The sequence below is a fragment of the Cyanistes caeruleus genome, chromosome 19 (assembly GCF_971803275.1).
Source record: "Cyanistes caeruleus chromosome 19, bCyaCae1.hap1.1, whole genome shotgun sequence".
NCBI classification, from domain to species: Eukaryota; Metazoa; Chordata; class Aves; order Passeriformes; family Paridae; genus Cyanistes; species Cyanistes caeruleus.
The window spans coordinates 10,322,410-10,345,439 of NC_141719.1; the positions used below are offsets into that span (position 1 = coordinate 10,322,410).

Sequence of the window (23,030 nt, forward strand, 5' to 3'; positions counted from 1 at the left end):
GATCCCATATCCCATCCCACATCCCACAGATCCCATATCCAATCCCACATCCCACAAATCCCGTATCCCATCCCACATCCCACAAATCCCATATCCCATCCCACAAATCCCGTATCCCATCCCACATCCCACACCCAAAGGTGGAAAAGGCAGCGGAGCCTCCCCAGCACCGCTGCGGCTCCCGCAGGAGCCGGAATGTTTCGTCCCCAGCAAATCCCCTCCGGGAAATGAATAAATTGGGAATGGCAAAGGCATTTGAGGGGCGGGAGAGGAGGAGCGCACGGGGATGTGTGAGCAGCGCATTCCCAAATCCCGAGGGAAATGGGGAGAAGTGGGAGCAGCACCGTGATCCTGACAAGGGGCAGGCAGGGAGGATCCAGCTGGGGATGCGGGGCTGGGATGGAGCAGAGGATTTGGGAAAGGGAGGCTGTAAAACACCGCTAATCCCCCCTGAGCGCCCAGCAGCCGCAGCAGGAGGCTCTGCCGGCATTCCAGCAGAAATCTGGGAAGCGACAGCTCCTGCTGTCCTATCCTGGCGCTCTGCAAGGTGGGAAAAGCTCTCCCTCGGAGCAGGACAATTCCCATCCCACCCCTGCCATGGGCAGGGACATCTTCTACTACCCCAGGCTGGCCTTGGGCATTCCAGGGATGGGAAATCCACAATTTCCTCATTGCCACAGCGGCTGGCAGGGATGAGCTGCGGTGCCGGGGAGCATCGGGGCCGTCCCAGACATCATCCCCATCCTCATCCTCATCCCACGGACACGGAGCAGAGCCAGGGATGGGCACGGAGAGCTGGATCTGGTTCCCGGGGGATCCAAAGGAAAGTTTGGACACCGTGAGGAATGAGGCATTTCCTGCCGAGCTCATTTGGCTGCTGCAGGGAAGTGGAACGGGGAGATAAGGGGCAGCCGATGGGATGCACATCCCTGTTCCCGGCTCTCCCCGGCCACCTCTGCGCCTCAGGGGGAAAATTCCCGTTCCTGCAGCCCAGGAATGAGCTGGAGAGAGGAAAACAAAAGGGGCGCTCTGTGGAGAGGCTGAATTAATTCAATTCCATGCTGAAGGAAATTTGTCCCCACCGCCAGAGGGAAAACAAAACGGAGCAAGCAGGGAGGGGAGGGATTGAGCTCCGCTCGGAATTCCAGGGGCAAATCCCGCCCTGGGCACTGCCTGAGCACCACTCCAAGGGCGCCGTGTCCTGCCCCAGCTCTCCCAGCTGGGATGCCAGGGCACAGGGAATGAAAGGGAAGAGGAACTGGGCTGAATTGCGAGGCTGCAGCCAGGCCCTGCTTGCCCAAGATTATCCAGAGCAGCGTGAGGCTCCTCCACAGCGGATCCAGGAACAGCCCTGGATGGAGCAGGCTCCGGGAGGGAGAGGAGAAGGAAAGCGAGGATTGGCGTGCCCTGGCTTTGGGATTGGGATGAGGTCTGGAGGAGCGCAGAGCACTCGGTGCTGTCCTCCCAAAGCATCCATCCCAACCTGCATCCCGCTCCTGCTGGTCCCCAGGGAATGGGGGGGTCCAGAGGTCCCTGGCAGCTCCTGGGCTCCCAGGAGAGAGCCTGGCTCTGTCCCTGCGGGGCCAGGGCTCCCTGCCAGCCCCAGCACCGAGGGACGCGCTCCAGAGCCTGTCCCACCACAAAGGGAAGGCAAAAAGCATCTCCCGGCCGGTTTTATTTTCCAGAGGGAAAGCTGCGAGCCAGCCCAGACCCACCCCGTGCTGCTCCAAGAGGCTCTCCCTGATTCCTGCATCCATAAAATCTCTGCTGGTTTATTCCCATTGGGGAAATCCATCCTTGCCCCGGATGGGGCGTTTTTGGAAGAGGCCACAGGGCTCCTGCTCCTCCTCCAGCGCCAAGGACAGCCTCCAGCAGCACCCACACCCCTTCCTCACATTCCAAATCCACCAGATTCAACCTTCAGGAATAGAAACCCAACCTTCAGAGAGACAGAGGGAGCAGCGCACCGTAAACCAGCAGCACCAAAACCTGACAGAACTGCCTTTTGTGGAAACACGGAATGGTTTGGGATGGGAGAGACCTCAAAGCTCACCCAGTGCCACCCTCTGCCGTGGTTCCACTGCCCCAGCTCGCTCCAATCCCCGTCCAACCTGGCCTTGGGCACGTCCAGGGATGAAGCAGCCCTGACCTGTCTGGCATGGAGGGTTAAACCCGGCTTAAGCGCTTGGTGGAGGCTGAGGCAAGGCCCCAGGGATGAGCAGCAGCTCGAGGTGGGCACACCTGGGGCCACCATGACCCCACAGGGTCGTCCCTGCTCCCCCCAGGCCCAGCAGGGATCAGCACACGGATAAAGGATCCCAAAACCTCACAGCCTCTTCCCAAAGCACCTCCTCTTCCCCTCCTCTGCTGTGCCAGGCTCTCGAGGTGTTCCCAACAAACGTGGGGGCTTCAGGATCCCCCCAGATCCAAGGAAAAGAAAGGAAAGGTTAAACAAGCAGAGAAAGCCACGGCGGCTCCATCCAACAGCAACAGCGTTTGGCAACGGGGTTTGGAAAAATTCATAATTCCGCAAAATTTCAGCAGTGGGGAAGTGGATGGGGGGAAAAGGCAGCCTGGAAATTCAGAAATGCCTTGAAATCCTCTCCCCAACCCCAAGCAAGGCTGGGAAATCAGGAGCAACACAACACAATACATTGCTGATGGCTTTTCCATTAAAGCCACGCTCCAAACCCCCCTCCTTGTATCCCATCCTTTGCTTGCAGCAGGCCCCACTTCTTTTCCTTTTTTTTTTTTTATTTTTATTTTTTTTATTATCCCTCCCCTCCTCTCCCTCCTTTTTAATAATAATAATAATAAAATAAAATAAGAAAAAAAAAAGTTATATGACTTTAATTAAATGCACTTATTAAAGGGTGAGCTATGTGCAGAGGCTGGGTTTGTGCTGCAGGCACATTTTCCAGGGAGCTGCCGAGTGTCTGCATCCGCCCGCCCCGGGCCCTTTTTAATGCCCAAATAAATCCCCACCTGAGGTGCTGACAGCTTTTTATGCACTGAGGCAGCCAAGAAAGTAAACACAGGGGCAAAGTTTTAACCTCTTGCAGGCACAGAAACTCCTCCCAGCTGGGTCAGGCTCAGGTGGGAAGGCCCAGAAGAAAAAAGTGTCCCCCCAGTGTCCCCTCAATGTCCCCCCAGTGTCCCCAGGGCTCAGCTGGGATGGGGCTGAGCCATTCCAGCCTCTCCCAGCCTTGTCAGCTCAGGGAGCAGCTGCCAGGAGCAGTAAATAATTCTAATTAAATGTGAGGAAAGCCCCAGGGCCACGGAGATGCCGCAAGGGATGGAGCAGCTCTGCGGACTGGGAGAGTTGGGAATGTTCACCTGGAGATGGGAAAGCTCCAGGGAGAGCTCAGAGCCCCTTCCAGGGCCTGAAGGGAGCTTAGGAAAACCAGGGAAAGCAGAGCCATGGAGCAGCTGGAGAGCCAGGGCTGTGCCACAGGGACACGGGGAATGGCTTCCCACTGCCAGGACAGGGAGAGGGGGGATACTGGGAAGCAATTCCTGCCTGAAAGGGTGGGGAGGCCCTGGAATGGAATTCCCAGAGAAGCTGTGGCTGCTCCTCGATCCCTGGAAGTGCCCAAGGCCAGGCTGGAGCAGCGTGGAGCAGTGGGAGGTGTCCTGCCATGGCAGGGGGATGGATCCACGGCCTGGATGGGATTTAAGATCCTTTCCAAGCCAAACCATTCCAAAATCCCATGATAACAGGAAAACTGTTCCTGTCCCAGCTGGAATGCAACGCTGGGGAGGTGTCAAGAGATGGAAAACATCCTCTCCCTGTGGGAGCCTCCCAGCACCAGCCCCGGGGCCTGCAGCTCCTGGGATGCCAGGCCGGGCCCGGCTCCACAGCATCTCCACATTATCCAGGATTTGCATCCCTGTTTCCAAAGCCAAGCCCAGGCTTTGCATATTGTCAGTGAGGGAGGAAAGATGGGGCAGATAATGGGCAAACTCCAAACAAATCCAGGAAGGAAAGGAGAAAAATTAAAAATAAAAAGGAAGCAAAGGCACAGAGGTGCTGCTTTTTCCCTGGGCCAAACGTGGCGTTCCCTTTTACCAGAGCTGCCGAGCTTTGGAAACAGCAACTCCGAATTCCAAAGGTGTCCAATTCCCAACCTCCCAGCGCAATTAACAGCCACTAATTAACTCCGTGTGCTCGGGGCCTGCCAAAGCCCAGCTGGGCTCAGCTCAGAGCTGCCAAAGGCAGCACCTCCCAAAGCCAGGGGCACCGGGAAGCTCCTCCAGGGGATCCCAGGATGCTGCAGCCACCTCCTGCTCCAAGAGACCAAAGATTCCAGCCCCAAGAGCAGCATCCCGGCCTCCTGGATGAGGAATTCCCTGCCAAAATAAAGGATTCCCACAGGGAGCTGGAGGCTATGGGATGGGCAGGTTTGGCGCCGCTCGCCCTCCTGGAGCATCAGCCTCTGCTCCAAAGGCCTCGGGAAAATCTGGGATCCTTTGGGATGTCCCAGAGAGCACCGAGACATCCCAAAGGATCCCAGAGAGAGTCAAATGTGAGTCCCGAGCCGGGATATTCCGGGGTGCTCCGACACCTCCCGTCCCAGCCACGAGCAGAAAGCAGCGGGATGCTGGATCCTGCTGGGAACAACGCTCTGCACTGTTATTTTTAATCACATTTTTGGGAATTTGCAGCAGCCCAGCCCGGCCTTCAGTGGGTCACTGGGGCAGCGCGTGGCAGGGCCGGGCTCCAGCAGAAACTTTCCTCTTGTCTGGAAAAATTACGGCCTCGGCCACTGCTCCCACATCTGACAAGACGCCGCATGCTCCGCTAATCCTCGCCGGAGATTAACTCTGGATTTAGAATTCCTGCCTCTCGGTGTGGCAATTAGGAGAGCTGGCGGTGGGCTGGGTTTTTTCCCTGTCTCTAAGCTCTTGGCAAGGAGAGAACTTTCTCTGAGCTGGCTGGGAAGGGTCGAGGTGGATCTCGTGTTGCTTCTCCTCTAGGAGCCGAGCCCTGGCGCCGGCGGGATGTCCTGTGTCCCTTCCAGCCCGTGGGATGTCACATCCAGCCCGTGGGATGCCACATCCAGCCCCTGGGATGTCACATCCAGCCCGTGGGATGTTACATCCAGCCCCTGAGATGTCACATCCAGCCCCTGGGATGTCACATCCAGCCCCTGGGATGTCACATCCAGCCCCTGGGATGTCCCTTGTTCCATCCATCACCCCGCTCTGGTGGCACCCAGACAGCCGAAGGTGCTGCTTGCTCGTGGTGAGAGGAAAGAAGATGTCCCAGCCCTGGGAGAAGATTTGGGATGGATTTGCTCCCAACAGATCCTCACCAAAATCTGCTCCTCCTCCTCTGCCTCAGGAGCCCCCAGAGTGACACATTTCACCCCAACACAGCTGGGATCCAACAGGGGATCCAACAGGGAAAGGGATCAGCTGCTCCAAGGAACCCCAAAAGCCCAAGGCCCGCAGTTACAAAAAGGAACAATTCAACCTAAATGAGACTTAGCAAGGAAATCATTCCAAAAACATGAGGACATGATTTCTTACGGAAGCCCCAGCCTGGTCCCGTGCAGATCCCAATCCCAGGGGATTGGAGACTCCAGGGCAGCTGTTCCCACTCCACAGGCACAGAGTGACTCCGGAGCAGCTCGTGGGAAACTCAGGAAAGGATTCCCTGAACAGAGCAAAGACAACTCCTCCAGTACTCTGAGAAAAAGGAAAAAAATAGAGAGAAAAAATGGGGGAAAAAAAAGGTGTCGAGTGCCTGGAGCTGTCAGAAAGATTTCTGCAGCTTTGGCAAGACAGACACAATTAATTTAGCGCAGCCTGGCTGAGGAATATTAAGGAATATTAAGCTGTCAGTCTGGATGATAGGAATTTAATCACTGGGAGCAGATCAAAGCTCGGCAGCACCATCGGTGGTGGGCCGGACACAGGGATCTAAGAGCTGGGATGTGCAGGAAAAGCCTGTCCAGAGGGAACAGCCCCTCCTGGCATGGCACTGCCACAGGGATTGTCATTCCAGGATGCTGGAGCACTTCAGGCTGGCCCCAAGGATGGGAATGCCATGGATGAGCCATCGGAATTCCTGTGGGGAAGGCTCAGGAGGGCCCTGGATCCCAACAGAAATCCCTTCCCTGGGGTGTTCCAGCTGTTTTTCCTGGGGTTTGTCAGGCACTGGCTCCGGGCTGGGAAATGGAATTCCCATGGGATCTGCCCACATCTGGGCCTGGGAAAACCCAGCCCTCGCTCCTGGAGGGACAAACCCCTCTGGTGCTGGATCAGCCCACTCCCTCCCAGTGCTGACAATCCCTGGGAGCCTCGGCCTGCGCTCCAAAGGCCTTGGGAAAAGCCGGGATCCTTTGGAAAACCCTGCAGAGCGCCAAGAGTGGGATGCACCTTGTGAGTCCCTCCCAAGCCAGGATATTCTGGGATGCTCCAACACCTCCCGTCCCAGCCACGAGCGGAAAGCAGCGGGATGCTGGATCCTGCTGGGAACAACGCTCTGCACTGCTATTTTTAATCACTTTTTTGGGAATTTGCAGCAGCTCCAGAGGCCAACTGGAGCTTCCCAATTAAGCAGGGCAGCCCTCCCCGATTAGGGAGCCCGGTTACATAAACCTAATTAGCAGGGCTCCGCTTCCAGCCCGGCCGCTGGCTCTGCTAAGCCGGGATTTGTCCTGAGGAGCCGAAGGGAGCCGGCAGTGCCAGCCAGGCCTCTCACGTGTCCCCAGGAATGAGGTGAGCTCGCAGCACTCGGGGGCCTTAATCCTCTCAAACAGCCCCAGACGGGATCCAGAGCTGCGCAAAAAAAATAAAAAGCAAACAGGGAAAACATCCTAAAACCTGCTGGAGAAAGGGCAGGATCAGGCTGGAGCAAAGCTGGGTCCTGCAGTGCTGAGCTGGCTCCAAGAGGAGCTTTTTGGGGTGGGGGAGAGGCTGCAGCCACTCTGCTGGACCCCAAAACCTGCAGCAGCTCTGTCACATCCCCCAAAATCCTTCCTGAGGGCTTTGGGGCTGGTGCTGTTGGAAAGGGAAATTCCTGCACTGCCAAGTTGAGAGTTCTGAGTTGAGCTAATCTTAATTAGGGATCTCCGGGTTAACCCCACATCAACTGCAGGATTCCCCAGGCACTGGAGGATGGCTCCTGGTAATTGGATCACTCCTCAAGCTTTGAAAATCGGGATTATTCCAAAGGAAATAAATCCCGAGATTTGACCACAGAGAAAATTCGGATTTTGTTCCTTTTCCTCGTTCCTTCCTGGCTTTTCAGACTTCGGGGCTGTGTTATCAAACTCGATTTACAAACAGAAAAGCTGCAAAGTTGCTTAATAAAAAAGAAAAACGAGTCAGCCGACACCAAAAATCTGCAATTTTAAGCAAAAACCGCGGCCCTAGAGCCAGGAGAGGTCCCAGCTCCGGCTCCTCTGGCCAAGCCCATCCAGAGGGAGCCGGGCAGGGCCCGGCTGGGATGGATTTCAGGGAGCAGCCGCTCGGGATTTTCCTGCTCCCGCTCCTGTCCTCAGCCAAGAGGAGCAGTTTGTTCCCTGGATTGTGGGGAGGTGAGGCCAGGACAGCACCCAGAGCTCTGGCAGCAGCGTTCCCCCTGCAGCAATTTGAATTTATAACCCGCTCATGGCAGCCTGGAGAAAGGCAGGAACTGGGCTCCTAATCCCCGAAATTAAAGGCGATCCAGAAATCACAGTTTGGGAGTTCTCTTCCTCCTGAGCTTCCCACAGACAACTGCAGCCTTGCCAAAGGCGGCTTTCCCACACGGCCTTAAACCAGGATTAAATCCCACGCTGACACATGGCTTCATCGGCCCAGAGGATCCCAAAAATCCCTTTGGCAAAGGAAACTCCCCCCACTGGAGCTGGGAAGGCCGGGGATTCCCACCCTCACTTGGATCTTTGCTTAGGAGCGGGTCCCTAGGGCTGGCCCTGCTTCCAGGGTGATGTTCCCAAGGTCAGAGCAGAGCCAGGAGTGCCTGGAGCAGCCCCGGGGACAGGGAAGGGACCAATTTCCCCCCTCCCTTCACCTTCCCTCAGGTGAGTCCTTATCAAGCACCCCCAGGTGAGCCCTTATCAGCCCGCGGCACCACAAAGGGCCATAAAGGGCCGGGAGGTGACAGCTGTGCTCCAGGTGTGCTCCAGGTGTGCCCCAGGTGGGGAGGGGCCCTTTCATCTCGCCTCAAACCTGGCCCAGACTGGGGGAAAACCCAGCAGGGTGGGCTTTGGGGCTTCTGGAGACCTTGGGAATGTTTTATTCCCTGGCATCCATCCCTTGGGAGCAAGAGGAACCGGGCTGCCCCATCCCGAGGGATTTCGGGATGACATTCCAGCAACGAGAGCCCGGCACCATTCCCAGAGGAGAGATGTGGCCCTGGGGACAGGAAAATCCAGGGAAAAACACAGCGAGTGGAACCTTTTCCCAAATTCCCCGAGGGCAGGGCACAGGAGGGATTTGAACGGAGGGATTTGAGGCACAGCCGGGCACATCCCAAGGACAGAGGTCGCTCCTCGTTTTTCCCTTTCAAGCTCCGGCCGCAGGTGGCGGCTGTGCCCGGGGCGGAGCGGTGCCAGCCCCGGCCGATGTCCCCGCAGGTGTCACCGCGGCCCCGGGGACCTGTCCTGCCCGGGCAGGGGCTGGTCCTGTCCTTGGGCTGGCAGCAAACACGTCCTTATCACCCGGCCCTTATCTCCTGGGCAAACAGCGGGGTCGCGCCGTGCCCGGCCCCGACAGTGTTTCATTACCCCGATGTTTAATTACCCCCATGTTTCATTACCCCGATGTTTAATTACCCTGATGTTTCATTACCCCGATGTTTCATTACCCCGATGTTTCATTACCCCGACCCCCGTGGGAAGGGGCAGCCAGGGGTAGGTGGGAACTGCAGGGGAATTCCACAACTGGAGATGAAACAGAGCTGGAAAAGCAGCGGGTAAACATCCTGGGAATGTCCAGGGATCTGCTCAGCCAGCAGGGAAGGTTCAGAGAATATCCCAAATTCCAGCCTGGGAATGTCCCAGGGATCTGCTCAGCCAGCAGGGAAGGCTCAGAGAATATCCCAAATTCCAGCCTGGGAATGTCCAGGGATCTGCTCAGCCAGCAGGAAGGGCTCACACCGTGTCCCAAATGCCCCAATCCCAGGATGTTTCCCCCCTGTTGTGTGAGGAGTTCCCTTCTCCTGGGAGTTGGGAATTCCCAGCTGGATCAGGGACTGCTTCTGCACCAATTTGATGGATGCAGGAATATCCAGCGCCGGATCCCCAAAACCTTCCCCACCCTTGGAGGTGTTGGGTGACCCCCTAAAGCCTCTCCCGGCTTTTCCTGCACCCCGGGAAGGGCACGGGGAGGGTTCAGCCCCAGCAGAGCCCCCTTGGCGCTGCCGGAGGGCTCCGGAACCCCTGGCCCAGCAGCTCCATCCCAGCGCATTCCCGAGGCTGCATCCCAGAGCCAGGAATGCGCCGGGAGCACATCAGGGAAGGTGTTAAAGAGCCGGGCACTTGTTTATAACCCGCCGGGAAGCGGCGATTCCCTCTTAATCCTCTGCGAGCGCCGCTTTACGAGCCGGGGCTCCCGCGGAGCTGCACAAACACCTGGCCAGGAAAACCTGGAGCACAAAATTCCCGATCCTCACCTGGCCCGAGCCGCTTTGGGATCAGACTGGAGGCGATCGGCTCAAAACCAAACGGGGGAAAATGAAGGAATTGAGGAATTCAATGGTGTCAAAGCGCTCCCGGCTGGAGATGGAGCAAAGGGGGGAACCACAGCAGGTCCTGCTCCAAGGGGGATTCCTGCTGAATTCCCTGATCCCGACCTGGACATTCCCACGCCAGGATGGAATTTTTGGGGTCTCCAACTCCTTCCCAGCTCCTGGCCCTGGGCTGGCAGAGCCCAGCCCAGCCTCTCCCCACCTGCGGCTCCCAGCAGGGCTCAGTTTGAGGAGCAAGGAGCGGCTTTTGTTGGATACGTTTCCAAAATTCCTCGTTTTCCAGGGAATTGGAGCTGAGAGCCCCATGGAGCACCTGGGGCTGGGGGAGCAGGGCTGGAGGGGAGGGATTCCCCAGCCCCAGGCGCTGCTCCCTGCGCAAATTCCAACAGCTCCCATCCAGCCAAATCCTCCAGGAAGGAATTCTGGGACTTGGAGACTGCCGGCTTTGGGAACATCCAGAGATTTGGGATTTGGAGATTAGGAACATCCAGAGGAGCTTTGGAATTTGGAGACAGACAGGTCTAGGAACACCCTGGGGATTTGGAGACAGCCGGGTTTAGGAACATCCAAAAGACTTTGGGGTTTGACATTTGGCATTTGGAAAAGGGGTATTTCCCCATGGAAAAGGGGAATTTTCCAGGGAAAAGGGGCATTTCCCCATGGAATTCAAACCTGGAGAGAGGAACTGAGCAACAGCTCCAAGAGAACAAGAAATGCCTCCCCCAAATCCCCCAAATCCCCCAAATCCCCCAAATCCCCCAAATCCTGAGCTGCTCCTTCCCCTCCTGGTTCCCACCCAGAGGAAGCTGCTCTCCACCTGCCCAGGGATTTGCCTGAAATTTGTTTTCCAGGATTTGTTTATCACCCCCAGCCCGTGGCTCCTCCCAGGTCCCTCTGGATCAGGAAATCAAAAATAAAATAAATAAAATATGGGAACGGAGGAAGAAGCTGGAGTTTCAATTTTAAAATTGGAATTTGAAAGTTAAAATTAATTTTACTGTTTAAAATATTGGTAAATTGGAATAAAAATAATGATGACTATGATATTATTTGTTATAACCAATAATAATGATATATTAATAAATACACAATCATAAAATATTGTGATTGTATATTAATATTACATTATTTGTAATAATATAAAAATATATAATAATATATAATATATTATAATATATAATAATATATAATATGTATAATATATGATGATATATAATATTATATAATAATATATAATAATATATTATTATATATAATATTATATATTACAATATATTTATGTATATAATATTATGTATTATGATATATAATATATAATATAATATATAATGATATATAATAATATATATAATATAATAATATATAAAATTGATAAAATAAATAAATTGATATTTGTAATAATAAAATCATGGTGAATACATTAATGTTGCAACAGAACTATTCATAGAATATTTATTGTATTATTATAATTCTATTATATTATAATAAATGATTACTAGAATAGGTATTGTATTATTATAATTCTATTATAATAGAACTATTAATAGAACAGTCCTGGACTAACAGAGACAGAAGGAGGAGATCTCCCTGTGTGGGATAAATTCCATCCCAGACCCATCCTTTGCACCCTTTATTCCTTTGGAGAGTTCCCAAATCCGATCCTGCCCTTTCCTCATGGAAAAGAGGATCCCTCTGCAGCCAGGCCAGGCCAGGCTCCTTCCCAAGGGCAGGGAAAAGCCGGGAAGAGAAGGAACTGCAGCAGAGCAGGGCAAGGAAAGCCCTGAGAGCCTCGGGACACCAAAACTTCCAAGGGAAAAGCTCCAAGGGATCGTGGAATGGTTTGGCTCGCAAGGAACCCCAGGGATCACCCAGTTCCAAGCCCCTGCCACGCATTTGGTGGCCAAAATCCACCAGCAACCCGGGAAAAAGGACGGGAAACAAAGGAAAAGGGAGAGGGAGGGAGGGGGAAGGTGAAGGGGCCGGACAGGCGGGGATGGAAGCAGGGAGAAGGATTTGCTCCGGAGCCTGTTCCTGAAACTCGCAGCCCCCGTGCCAGGCACTCCCGAATACTAATCAGAGCTGAAAAAATATCCAACAATTAGGAAGGAAAGTCTCCTGGCAGGGTTTCTCCTGGAGACGTCGGGCTGGTTTTGTTTATGAGCGGGAGGAAGTGGGAACCGCTCCTGTTTGTTCTGCGGGAGAAAAGAGAAAGCTCCAGTGTTTTAATTTCTCTGCTGAAAAACCCTGGAGATTTGGCCTGAGACGGAGCAGAGAGGCTGATCCAGATTCACCCGCAGCCTTTTGTTACAAGAAAATATTTGAGTCGGTTTTTTTTTTTCCACCCCCTCCCTCTCCTTCTGCGTGGGCAAAGAAAGGGGCAGTGGATACAAAGCCGGCATTTTTTGTTCCCAGAAAATATCAATGAAAAGAGCATTCCAGAGGCCAAGGGCACAGCGCGGCTCCCAGGGCACCGGAGATGTCCTGGCTGGGCAGATGCACCCCAGGAAAGGCAAAAATATCACCTCAAAAACTCCTTTTTGTTAGAAAGGCAGGTGAGAAACAGTCGGGCTTCAATTAAAAAGCTTAAATTAAGTTAAATTCAAAGCCGAAATTGAGTTTTTAACCAGGTTTTTGCCTGCCAGGGATGCACACGAGGCTGGGAGGGGATGAGGTGGCACAAATTTCTTTTACTCGGAGGTGAAACTCGCGGCTCCTGGGGCGCAAAATCCCTGGATGAACATTTCCCTTTGGTTTTCACGTGGGAGGGCCTGCAGCAGCACCTCGGCAAATGAAATAAATCGGGTTTAGTGCGGGCTGTGAGAGCAGGAGGAGGAGCTGGGACAGTTCTGGGGGAGGAAAAGCAGATCCCAGGACAAATCCCAGCATCCCAGAGGGGACGCGGGGAGCAGGGGGAGAACTGAGCTCGGGCTGGCCCCGGGGCTCTCAGGAACATTTCAAAGCTCTTCCCCCACAAGGAGCAGCCTGGGGATGGACAAACCGTGCCATTCCCGGCTGAAAACTTCCCAAAATCCCGGCTTTTCGGAGCAAACCCCAAATGCCTTCACCATGGAAACCCAGCCCGGGGCTGGTATCGCCGCTGGAATTCGCCCTTGGCTGCGGCTCGGGAGGAGCCCGGACAGGGAAACCTTTCAGCTCGGGAAGTGCCAGCCCAGGAGCCTGGGACTGCTCGGGGAGCGCTCCCAAAGCAGCCAAAGACGCGGGATTATCCCGCAATAATTCACCCGTTCCCAGCCAGAGCCGGCTCCCGACCCCGGGGCAGGGAGGGGAAAGCAAAAGGGAATGGGAGAGGCAGAGCAGGAGTTTTCCAAGCTTTTCTTTGGGAGAAGGGAGCCATCCCATGAGGAGCACAGCTCCGGGAATGCTGGGGACATCCCGAGGCAATCCTCACCCTGTGTGCGCACTCCCCAAATTCCCAGACACAGTTCAAGCTTTCCCAAGCGCCTAAAGGCAGATCCATGGAAGTGATTTATCACCTCAGATCCGCTCCCTCCTCATCCTCTCCCCTCATTCCCTCGGCACTCTGCTCCTGGAGGGCCAAGAGCCAGACTGGCCTTCTCCAGGTTCATGGAATATCCAGAGCTGGAAGCGACCCGCAGGGATCGAGTCCAGCTCCCGAATAACTCCCTGGCTTTGGGGTCTGTGATTCCATGGGCATCCCGGGAGGTCGGGAATTGCCCTTCCCTGGGAGCAGCACCCACTGCGGGGATGGGAACCAGCGGAGCAGGAGCGGGGATGGAGCAGGGATGGAGCTGGGATGGAGCAGGGGTGGAGCTGGGATGGAGCTGGGATGGAGCAGGGATGGAGCTGGGATGGAGCTGGGATGGAGCAGGGATGGAGCAGGGATGGAGCAGGGGATGGAGCTGGGGTGGAGCTGGGATGGAGCTGGGATGGAGCAGGGATGGAGCAGGGATGGAGCCGGGATGGAGCTGGGATGGAGCTGGGATGGAGCAGGGATGGAGCAGGGATGGAGCTGGGGTGGAGCTGGGATGGAGCTGGGATGGAGCTGGGATGGAGCAGGGATGGAGCTGGGATGGAGCTGGGATGGAGCTGGGATGGAGCAGGGATGGAGCTGGGATGGAGCTGGGATGGAGCAGGGATGGAGCTGGGATGGAGCTGGGATGGAGCAGGGATGGAGCTGGGATGGAGCAGGGATGGAGCTGGGATGGAGCAGGGATGGAGCAAGGATGGAGTTGGGATGGAGCCGGGATGGAGCTGGGATGGAGCTGGGATGGAGCAGGGATGGAGCAGGGATGGAGCAGGGATGGAGCAGGGATGGCTCCTGGGGTTGGATGCAGGGATGGAACGGGCATGGAGCAGGGCATGGAGGCAGCACCGGGAGAGAGAATGCCTTGGAAAGGGAATGGCTCGGAACGGGAATGGCTCGGAACGGGAATGCCGCGGAGCTCCGCTGCCATCCAGCGGCCGCGGGACGCGGCTCCAGCAGCGCCCGTGGGTTCTCTGGGAGCCGCTGTCACCTCCCGTGCCACCTCCGACACAGCGAACCGCTCCCGGGTGGGCTTTTCCCCGATATCCCAGCCGGGCTGGAGCAGCCCTGCCGTGTTTAACTGCTTCTCCCAAAGAGCTTAGTCTCTCCATGGGTTTTTCCAGCTTTTTCCAGCTTTTTCAGCTCAAAGAGCTGTTCTGGAGCCAGGCTGGGAAAGCTGGGAATGTTCAGCCTCCGGGGAAAGTTTAAAACCCTCCTTCCAGTGCCTGAAAAAGCTCCAGAGGAGCTGACGAGGGGATTTGGAGAAGGGATGGAGCGACAGGACACAGGGAATGGCCTCGCACTGCCCGAGGGCAGGGAGAGATGGGATATTGGGAAGGAATTCTTGTCTGCCCCATCCCTGGAAGTGTCCCAGGCCAGCTTGGAAGGGGCTTGGAGTACGCTGGGATAGAGGTGGCCCTGCTGATGGCAGGAGTGGCACGGGATGAGCGTTAAGATCCCATCCCATCCCATCCCATCCCAGAGAATCCCAGAGAATCCCAGAGAATCCCAGAGAATCCCGGGCCCCCGCGCGCCCCCTGCGGGCCCCGCCGGGCACTGCAGGCGCTGCTGCTGCTGCCGCCAGGGGTCAGCGCGAGCCCGCTGGAATCCCTCTGGAATCCCTCTGGAATCCCTCTGGAATCCCTCTGGAATCCCTCTGGAATCCCTCTGGAATCCCTCTGGAATCTCTCTGGAATCCCTCTGGAATCCCTCTGGAATCCCTCTGGAATCTCTCTGGAATCCCTCTGGAATCCCTCTGGAATCCCTCTGGAATCTCTCTGGAATCTCTCTGGAATCCCTCTGGAATCCCTCTGGAATCTCTCTGGAATCTCTCTGGAATCCCTCTGGAATCCCGCTGGAATCCCTCTGGAATCCCTCTGGAATCCCTTTGGAATCCCTCTGGAATCTCCCACCCGGGATGTGCTCCCAAGCCTCCCCCACCAGGATCCGGCATCTCGATCCTGGGATGTGCTCCCGACCCCCGGCGGCTCCCGATCCATGGGAAATTGCCCTTCCCAAGGGAATCCCCTGGGGATGGGCGGTGGCGGAGGATCCGCAGCGCTGTGGGAATGGCCGGACTCCCCAGCCTTTGAGGGCTTTTCCAGCCGGGATGATTCTGCCATCCCATGGGATGCTGCAGGGGCTGAGTCCCTAAATTTTTTTGCACGTGGGTTCCCCTGAGGCCAAATCTCAGGTGCCCGCAGCAGCCCCGGGCTTCCCTGGAGCTTCCCTCGGGGCCAGCTCCTGCTCTGGAGCGCCTGGGGCAGCCCCGAGGAGCTGCCGCTGCCAAAGTGCCCGGGACAAGGAAGATTTCACAGCCAGGGTTTGGAAAGGGATTGGAAGGGATCCTGATAAAGCCGGCCTGCAGCTCCAGGTGAGGATCTGCAGCTGGATCCACCCTCCCCGCAGGACTGCAGGGCCAGCTCGGACAGGAACCTGCTCTCTGTGTCCCTGATCACGGCCGGGTTGGGACGAGATCAACTCTAAGATTCCAAATCCAAACCATTCCAGGAAGAAGCTCAGCACCGGGACAGGACTCAGCCACCGAGATCTACACCTCACGCCCAGAAACCACAGGACATCCCTGAGAAAAACGGGGAAACACAAAAAACCCAAAGCAAACCCCAAAATCAGCCCAGCCCCACATCACAGGGGCTGTTTCCCAGAAGGAAAACTCAGCCCAAGAAGCTCGACTGGAAAATGTGGAACTACAGAGAGGTCATGGGCACAAATCTCATCCCTCTTCCTCCTCCTCCCTGAGTTCCAGAGGCAGGGGAGCACAGGGAGACTCCTGTTGGAAAGGGATGAGGTCCATTTGTGGGATCATCAAGGGAAAAACGCAGTCCCTGGGATCATAAAGGGGAAAACCACAATCCATGGGATCATCAAAACCACAATCCCGAGGGATTGGGAAGCATCTGGGCTGCACCAGCACCACTCAGAACTGGCAGAGAGGAAAATGAAGCTCCCCAGCTCCGTTCCAGCAGGTGCAGGACTGAAATCAAGAGCTGATCCAGCCATTCTGAGCTCCAGCTCTGCCTCTGCCCCCTCTGGGAAGCGCCAGACCCTCCTGGATCTGTGGTCAACAGCAGCTCATTCCCCACCCAAGACATCCCATTCCATCCTTCTCCTCCTCGCAGGCCACACAGCCCCAATCCCCTGCTGTTCCCAGCAGCTCCTCTTGTCCCGTGTCACACCCAGATGACAAAGTCCCCTCAAAATCCCAAATCTGGCACCGTTTTCTAGCAGGAAATTTGGGATTCTCCATCCCAAGGAGGTTCACAGGCTGGAGGGAGCCTTTCAGCTCCTCCCCTGGAGCCACCAGGAGCCCCTCAGGATGTCCCCAGTGCCCCTGACAAGGCTCCCCCTGCAGCCACCTCTGGCTCAGGAGAGTGGAAAACCATCAGGATTCCCCTCCTGAGGGAAAGAAAGGAAAACCTCCCTGGAATCTGCAGCCTTTAACCTTTTATCCATTACTCAGCAATAAAACTCCAGGAAGAAAACTCCTGTTGGGGATTTCAAGCTGGGACGGCACTGAAAAATTCATTTTGATGAAATTGATTTGATTTTGATTCGATTTGATTTGATTAAATTAATTTGATTAAAGCAGCCAGCCCAGCTGTCAGAACAAACCTGTCTGTTCCCTCATCCCCTCACAGCAGCTCCCTGCATTGGGCATTTTTTTTCTCAAGACAGGGAAAATATCATTTTCCAAGAAGTCCAATGTGCTTTTAAGGAAAAAAAATAAAGGAAAAATACATTTTCTTGACTCACCTCGGAGCAGCAGGATTTGTCCTCCAGGAGTGCATGGGATCCTTCCTCCTCCAGAGCCAGGATTCAGGAGCAGCGCAGAAAAAGAAGGAATTGTAACCTCTAAGTGCTGCTTTCCCACATCTGTCCCTCGGGAGATTCCCTGGGACGGAGCCATTCCCAGCAGGAAGGTGCCAGAAGCAGTAAATCCGCGGGATTTGGGAGGAGCAGGTGCCTGCAGCCTCCCGGCCGTGCCGTTCCCAGCTGCAGACGGGAGGGAGCGTCCAAATCCCAGCCGAGGCTCAGGGCTCGGGGTCCCGGTGCAGAGGAGACATCCAGGGACAAATCCTGCCTCGGGAGCCGCTCCCTGGCCGAGGGGATGAGTGCCAGCCCTGGGCACGGCCCGGTGTCCTCAGCGCTGAGGAGATTCCAGCAGCTCCCACCACCGATGGAATTCCTTCCCTCCAGGAATGGCAAAACCTGTGGGGAAACCGAGGTCAGGATGAGGGGCAGGAGCGACCTTGGCACCACCTTGTGTCCAGTCCTTGTTGTCCTCGGGACACTGGTCACAGATCCCCAAATTCGGCACCCAGATTTAGGGAGCGAGCGGGATCTTCCCAGCAGCTGCTGAGCAGAGGAGCTGGCCTGGACAATTCCTGGCTCGGGACTGCTCCCAGCAGCTCCTGGCACATGGGATCCCAGTTTGCATCCATCCATCCATCCATCATCCATCATCCATCCATTCATCATCCATCATCCATCCATCCATCCATCATCCATCATCCATCCATCATCCATCCATCCATCCATCATCCATCCATCCATCATCCATCCATCATCCATCCATCCATCCATCCATCCATCATCCATCATCCATCCATCCATCCATCCATCCATCCATCCATCATCCATCCATCCATCATCCCTCCATCCATCCATCCATCCATCCATCATCCATCCATCCATCATCCATCCATCATCCATCATCCATCCATCATCCATCCATCATCCATCCATCCATCCATCCATCCATCCATCCATCCATCCATCATCCATCCATCATCCATCATCCATCATCCATCCATCATCCATCCATCCATCCATCATCCATCCATCCATCATCCATCCATCATCCATCCATCATCCATCCATCCATCATCCATCATCCATCCATCCATCATCCATCCATCCATCATCCATCCATCCATCATCCATCCATCCATCCATCCATCCATCCATCCATCCATCATCCATCCATCCATCCATCATCCATCATCCATCCATCATCCATCCATCCATCATCCATCCATCCATCATCCATCCATCCATCCATCCATCCATCATCCATCATCCATCCATCATCCATCCATCCATCATCCATCCATCCATCATCCATCCATCCATCCATCATCCATCCATCATCCCTCCATCCATCCATGGCACAGATCCCAGCACCGATTCCTCACAGGGAGCAGCGCACAGCAGACAGCCCCAGCTCACAGAGCTGACAATTCCCAAGCGGAATTCCCACCGGGAAACAGGAGCTGAGCCCTCCGAGGCGCTGCCGAGGATGTGGCCGGACACATCCTCATCCCTGGTGACAGCCCCAGCCCAGGAGTGGCTCCTCCCCACGGCAGTGGGGACATCCAGCAGTTTTTGGGGGCGTTTTGGAGCCTTTTCCGTGTGCCAGGTCCCCCCGGAGCCCCTCACGTGGCCACCCGGGCTCGCGGCAGCCCCGCTCGGGCTCGTTAGGGCGCCGCCGCCGCCGGCACAAAGTCCGTATTTGTTTCCCCGCAGGGGTGGAAAGAAAGGGGGTTTTGTGTTTTTCTTCCTCTGCTCTTTGCAGGCTGCGGGGAGTTTATTTGACACTCCAGCACTCTTTGTGAGCTGAGTGGCCCAGGATAAATGCTGCCCTTAAGAGTTACTTGGCGTTAGACAGAGGGACCCTCTTCAGAGGAGAATGGGGGCTTGTTGGGATGGGGTGGGAGGGGGCGCGGGGAGGGGGCCTCGAGGAGAGCCCTCATAGAAGGGTCTCTGTCCTGGCCTCACAATGGAGTGAATTCTTCAAGATACCGGGAGCTGAAAGGAAGGAAGGAACTTTCCTCCTTTGAAAAAGGATTTTCAGGAACAATTGAAGAAGCCATAAAAAGGGGAGCATTATTCCCCATCCAGGCCGCTGGGCTGGGAAGCTTCTCCCTCCCTCCCCCTCCGAGCCCTGGGCTGGGCACATCCCACAGACCCCACTGGGACCAGCGGAGGGGTGGGATGAGGGTCCTGGTCCTTGTCCTCCCTCCCACAGCCAGAGCCACCTTTCCCTGCCTCGGGCTCCTTCTGCCTGGGCAGGAAAAAGGGATTATCCCAGGAACTGCGGATTAAATCCCCCCAGACTGCGCCAGGGCTGCGGGAACTGCTGTCCCCAGCGCCCGTCCCTGCGGCCAGAGGATGGAATTTCCATGGAAAACAGCTGGAGAGGGCCCTGCCAGGTGTGCAGCTCCTCCTGTCCCGCTCCCGGGGAGTTCACTGCACCCTCGGTCTCACCCAGCCCAGGAGGAGTTCAGCTCCAGCCCTGATCCCAGCCTGGGAAGGGTTCAGCTCCAGTCCCAATCCCAGCCTGGGAAGAGTTCAGCTCCAGCCCTGATCCCAGCCTGGGAAGGGTTCAGCTCCAGTCCTGATCCCAGCCTGGGAAGGGTTCAGCTCCAGTCCCAATCCCATGCTGGGAAGGGTTCAGCTCCAGTCCCAATCCCAGCCTGGGAAGAGTTCAGCTCCAGCCCTGATCCCAGCCTGGGAAGGGTTCAGCTCCAGTCCCAATCCCAGCCTGGGAAGGGTTCAGCTCCAGTCCCAATCACATCCTGGGAAGGGTTCAGCTCCAGTCCCAATCCCAGCCTGGGAAGGGTTCAGCTCCAGCTCCAGCCCTGATCCCAGCCCCCCACAGGGATGGATTCAGCTCCCAGCCCCTCCCAGGGACCACCGGGGGATCCCCCCAGCCCCACAGGACCCCAAAGGGGTCCCTGCTGCTCCCCAGGACATCCCTCATTCCCTCTGCCCTTCCCATCGCTCAGGAAATGCTGGAACAAGTCTTGAAACTCTTTAGGGACTTATTTTAAAAAACAGCAAAAAAAGCTTTTAATTTTGTTGGTTTTTTTTTTAAGTCTCCAATAATTATCAGCTTTATCTTTTTATTTCAAAAGAAATTTATGGGGAAAAAAAAAACCCAAACAAAAATCTTTGAGTAATTTTGTTTTGCTGTTGAAAGCCAAATGAGTTTTCAATCCTCTTGGAAGTTGTATGTCACAGCTGTAAGAGTGACATGTCATAATTAACATTAAAATATAAATATTAAATATTAATAATAACTATTAAATGATTTATTATATTGTTATAATAGGGTTAAATACATTAAATTATTTATTATGTTATTAATAATTCATAATTTATACTTAGCTATTATTTAAATAATAGCTGTATAATATATTTACTTACTCATATTTATATTATGGTATATCAATAATATTTATCAGTAATAATATATTCTATAAATTTATAATATATTAATTTATTATTTATCATATAAATATTATTTATATATAGAATATCAATATTAGAATATTTCAAATATTTTATTTATAATAGTAATATTTATTACTGTTTCTAATATTACTTATAATTTTATTCCCGATATTAATATTATTTATAGTATTCATAATATTTATATTATATAACTATAAATTATATAATTATATAAAAATATATATTATATACATTATAAGGTGTACATTATAAAAGTAATATAATATTAATATTATTTAAATTGCCTTTCTGCCACACGTTTTCATTACTTTTGAAGACCATGAAACAACACCTTTTTTATTTTATTCGGAATAAAGCTGGAACTCATCCCAACACCCCCAGCAGGGCAGGGAGCTGCTCCCAGGGGCTGGAATTGCAGCTGGAATTCCCGGAATTCCCAGATCCCTGCAGGGCACAGGACAGGGGAACAGTGAGGATGGACAGATGGACAGTGAGGATGGACAGGGACAGTGAGGAGGGACAGGGACAGTGAGGATGGACAGATGGACAGTGAGGATGGACAGATGGACAGTGAGGATGGACAGGGACAGTGAGGATGGACAGATGGACAGTGAGGATGGACAGGGACAGTGAGGATGGACAGAGGGACATTGAGGATGGACAGGGACAGTGAGGATGGACAGAGGGACAGTGAGGATGGACAGAGGGACAGTGAGGAGGGACAGGGGGACAGTGAGGATGGACAGGGACAGTGAGGAGGGACAGGGACAGTGAGGATGGACAGGGACAGTGAGGATGGACAGATGGACAGTGAGGATGGACAGAGGGACAGTGAGGATGGACAGGGGGACAGTGAGGATGGACAGGGACAGTGAGGGGGGACAGGGACAGTGAGGATGGACAGGGACAGTGAGGATGGACAGGGGGACAGTGAGGATGGACAGGGGGACAGTGAGGGGGGACAGGGACAGTGAGGATGGACAGGGACAGTGAGGATGGACAGAGGGACAGTGAGGATGGACAGGGACAGTGAGGATGGACAGGGACAGTGAGGATGGACAGAGGGACAGTGAGGATGGACAGGGACAGTGAGGATGGACAGGGACAGTGAGGATGGACAGGGGGACAGTGAGGGGGGACAGGGACAGTGAGGATGGACAGATGGACAGTGAGGATGGACAGGGACAGTGAGGATGGACAGGGACAGTGAGGATGGACAGGGACAGTGAGGATGGACAGAGGGACAGTGAGGATGGACAGGGACAGTGAGGATGGACAGGGGGACAGTGAGGATGGACAGGGACAGTGAGGATGGACAGGGACAGTGAGGATGGACAGGGGGACAGTGAGGATGGACAGGGGGACAGTGAGGGGGGACAGGGACAGTGAGGATGGACAGGGACAGTGAGGATGGACAGAGGGACAGTGAGGATGGACAGGGACAGTGAGGATGGACAGGGACAGTGAGGATGGACAGAGGGACAGTGAGGATGGACAGGGACAGTGAGGATGGACAGGGACAGTGAGGATGGACAGGGGGACAGTGAGGGGGGACAGGGACAGTGAGGATGGACAGATGGACAGTGAGGATGGACAGGGACAGTGAGGATGGACAGGGACAGTGAGGATGGACAGGGACAGTGAGGATGGACAGAGGGACAGTGAGGATGGACAGGGACAGTGAGGATGAACAGGGGGACAGTGAGGATGGACAGAGGGACAGTGAGGATGGACAGGGACAGTGAGGATGGACAGAGGGACAGTGAGGATGGACAGGGACAGTGAGGATGGACAGGGACAGTGAGGATGGACAGATGGACAGTGAGGATGGACAGGGGGACAGTGAGGATGGACAGATGGACAGTGAGGATGAACAGGGGGACAGTGAGGGGGGACAGGGACAGTGAGGATGGACAGAGGGACAGTGAGGATGGACAGAGGGACAGTGAGGATGGACAGAGGGACAGTGAGGATGGACAAGGGCGGTGCCACAACAGCTCCCTGAGTGCCGCCTCTCCTCTCCCAGCTGCACCTCCAGCCCATCCTCCCAAAATCGCGTCTTTGCTCTTCCAAACTTGGGAAGAACTTCCAGAAATGCTCCGGCTTTGGGCTGGGAGCGCAGTTTAAAGGAGCTGAAATCTGTTTTACCCTCCTGCCAATCCACATCCCACAGCAAAACACAAACAAACACCGAGAGCTTCAGCCAGCGCTGACCCCGCCGCAACATCCAGACCAGAAAAACCTCCCATTAGCGGATCTAAAGCTGGCGGTTTGGGTTTAGATCCCTGCGGGCTCCCCGGGCTGGGGACAAGGTGACACCGAGCCACAAACCTCAGCCAGGCTGCTCCCAGCAAAGCTCGAGCCTGCCTTAGGCTGGGCTTTACCCCCTGCTCCTTCCAGAGAGCTCGCGAGCTTTTCCTGCAGCTCTGATCCCCTGCCAGGGAGAAAAAGCAGGAATAAAACCCCAGGGGAACCGGCTTGAGCAGGCGACGTTTGCTCCTGATACAAAACCCATTCCGAGGTCTTTTTATTTTATTTTATTTTATT

At 54.6% G+C, this 23,030-nt stretch overlaps 1 long non-coding RNA gene across 1 annotated transcript in view; it reads right to left on the reverse strand.

Annotated features, from left to right (window-relative positions):
- LOC111937460 (uncharacterized) overlaps positions 1 to 23,030 on the reverse strand; it is a 39,686-nt gene that overhangs the window by 13,007 nt on the left and 3,649 nt on the right. The window contains exon 2 of the long non-coding RNA XR_015277930.1: positions 16,980 to 17,435. This is a non-coding gene — a long non-coding RNA (uncharacterized LOC111937460). The remainder of the gene's footprint in view (positions 1 to 16,979; positions 17,436 to 23,030) is intronic.